Source organism: Vigna umbellata, chromosome 3 (assembly GCF_029865625.1).
Source record: "Vigna umbellata cultivar VRB3 chromosome 3, Vumbellata_1.0, whole genome shotgun sequence".
NCBI classification, from domain to species: domain Eukaryota; kingdom Viridiplantae; phylum Streptophyta; class Magnoliopsida; order Fabales; family Fabaceae; genus Vigna; species Vigna umbellata.
The window spans coordinates 42,616,104-42,618,911 of NC_142167.1; the positions used below are offsets into that span (position 1 = coordinate 42,616,104).

Genomic DNA, 2,808 nt, shown 5'->3' on the forward strand with positions numbered 1-2,808 from the left:
AACTTAGTCATATTGAGAACATGAGAGAAAATTTATGTGAAGTCAATATCATGTTTCTGGTTGAACTCTTTTACAACGAGTCTAGTCTTATATATTCTATTGTCGTCTGGTTCTTCTTTTATCCCATAGAACCACCTATTTTGCAAAACCTTTCTCCTTCAGTTAGCTTGGTAAAGACCATGTTTTATTTTTTTGAAGAGACTTAACATATTCATCTTCGCATAGTCTCAACAAAATGCTTTGCCCCACTAGCATCAATCAACAAGTAGTGTAATGAAGGAAAATACCTTTGTGGTGTTACAATTGTTCTATTAGATCTTCTAGTCATTACTTCAGGAGTTTCTGACACTACTATGTGTTCAGGTTTTGCTTAGGCTTTACCTTTATATTTTGCCTTCTATTGACTACATCATTTTGTGAAATTTTTTCTAATGATACTTGCTCTGACTGTGCATTTATCGATTATGCAATCTTGTCTTTGTAGAAGATGTCTTTATTAAAAGTAACATTTCTACTTCTGATAATTTTTTTGTTTTATTCATCCCAAAACATGTAGTCATACATGTCAGGTCCTTAGCCAATGAAATAACATCATTTTTTATTAGGATCCAATTTATCTCTATTATTTGAGTCCAATATAATATATGAAGCACAACCAAAGACTTTCAAGTGTGAAAGACTTACCTCATTTCCAGACCACACCTCTTCAGGTAACTTATAATATAAAGGAACTGATAATACTATATTTATAAGATAGGCTGTTGTGTTTATTACATCTACCCAAAATACCATGGGTAGTTCTGACTGGACTCTCATACATCTTGCTCTCTCATTTTAGGTGTTTTTCATTATTTCTACCACACCATTTTATTCCCGTGTTCCTATAACTATCTTGATCATTATGATCCCATTCTTTGAACAAAATTCCTTGAATTCACTATTGTCATGTTATCCACCATAAAACATTTAACTTTTAAACATGTTTAAGTCTCAACTTCTTTTTTCCATCTTTTAAACACAGAAAAGACATCATATTTATTCTTAAGCAGAAAATGCAGATAAGAAAAGTGAAAGCGCATGTGTGTCTCTGGTAATTGGGAGAGACATCAACATAATAATGGAAGGTGCACTGAAATGGAGTTCAAAGACTTGGGGGAGAGAACGTATGGTATGAGAGAGGAGAAAAGGTCAGAATGAAAAATCAATCAGCAAATCCCTCGCGCACCTTGTCATATAAATAACGCTACGCGTACGACAAAATGTTTTCAATATATCATTTCTCTAGTAAAAAAATAAAAAAAGCTCTTCATCACTTTGGAGCACAGATCTCAGGTTATAAATATATCCCATATTGAGCTACATATCATCAACCTTTCATTGGTATAAGTTCCACAGCTATAACTTCCAATGGCTTCAACAGAAGGGCTGCAAGCATATGAAGAAGAGAAGGTCCTTCTGTCCCTTCCCAAAGAGAAGGGTTGGGCAGCACGCCATCTCTATCTCTTTCAAGATTTTTGGTGTCCATCAAATTTTATCGAAGGTGTAAACAATTTTCAAAAGCACTTTCAGGCAAAAGACAGTGATGTTATTGTTTCCAGCTTTCCAAAATCAGGTACTACTTGGTTGAAAGCCCTTACTTTTTCTATTGTCAACAGAAAACGTTTCTCATCTTTTGATAATCATCCATTACTCACTTCCAATTCTCATGAACTTGTTCCTTTCCTTGACTTCATCTTTCATGGTGATAACATCCAACACAAACTTTCTTACCTCTCCAATATGACTGAACCGAGAGTTTTTGGTACTCACATTCCATTCCCTTCCCTCTCCAACTCAATCAAAGAATCCAACTGTAAGATACTTTATATCTGCAGAAATCCATTTGACACTTTTGTTTCATTTTGGATCTTCGCCAATAAAAGTAATCCAGACTCTCTGCATAAACTGACAATGGAAGAAGCCCTAGAAAACTACTGCAAGGGAATAATAGGGTTTGGTCCGACTTGGGAACATATGTTAGGTTACTGGAAAGAGAGCATAGCAACACCAAACAAGGTTCTCTTCTTGAAATATGAAGAACTCAAAGAAGATATAAATTTTTACGTGAAAAGAGTTGCAGAATTCTTGGACTGTCCTTTCACAGAAGAAGAGGAAAGTAACGGAGTGATTGAAAGCATAAGCAACTTATGCAGTTTCGAGAAAATGAAGAATCTAGAAGTGAATAAATCTGGAACATTTGACAGGAACTTTGAGAAAAAATACTTATTTCGGAAGGGTGAAATAGGAGATTGGGTAAACTACTTTTCCCCAGCTATGAGAGACAAATTATCCCAAACGATGGAAGAAAAATTAGGTGGATCTGGCCTTTCCTTTAAAACGTGTTCTTAATATATATATATATATATATATATATATATATATATATATATATATATATATATATATATATATAATTTGTTTGGGTCCATGTACCTTTTTATTATTTGGATTTAGCCTGTGTTAAATTTAAGTTTCTTGTTTGTGTCTATGTACGTTGACTTCAGTATTTTGGAAATTCTAAGGTAATTCCAGATTCCTATTATATATTATTTGAAGCTGCAAACCATTTAGTGTACTTAAGAAAAAGTAATACTATTACGATTATATTAGACTTAAATGTTTACTTCGTTTTCATGTTAAGAGATGAATTTTTGTTTAGTACCCGGTTTTAAAAATGAAGACATTAAATCCCTATGTTATGAAAAATATATAAATAAGGTCCATAAAGAAAAAAGTTCAACAAATCATCAAAGAAAAAGCTGAACAAGA

The 2,808-nt window shown here is 33.1% G+C and overlaps 1 pseudogene; it reads left to right on the top strand.

Moving 5' to 3' along the window:
• The first annotated feature begins 1,305 nt into the window (after positions 1-1,305).
• LOC124819585 (cytosolic sulfotransferase 15 pseudogene) lies at positions 1,306-2,388 on the top strand (annotated as a pseudogene).
• The last annotated feature ends 420 nt before the right edge of the window (positions 2,389-2,808 follow it).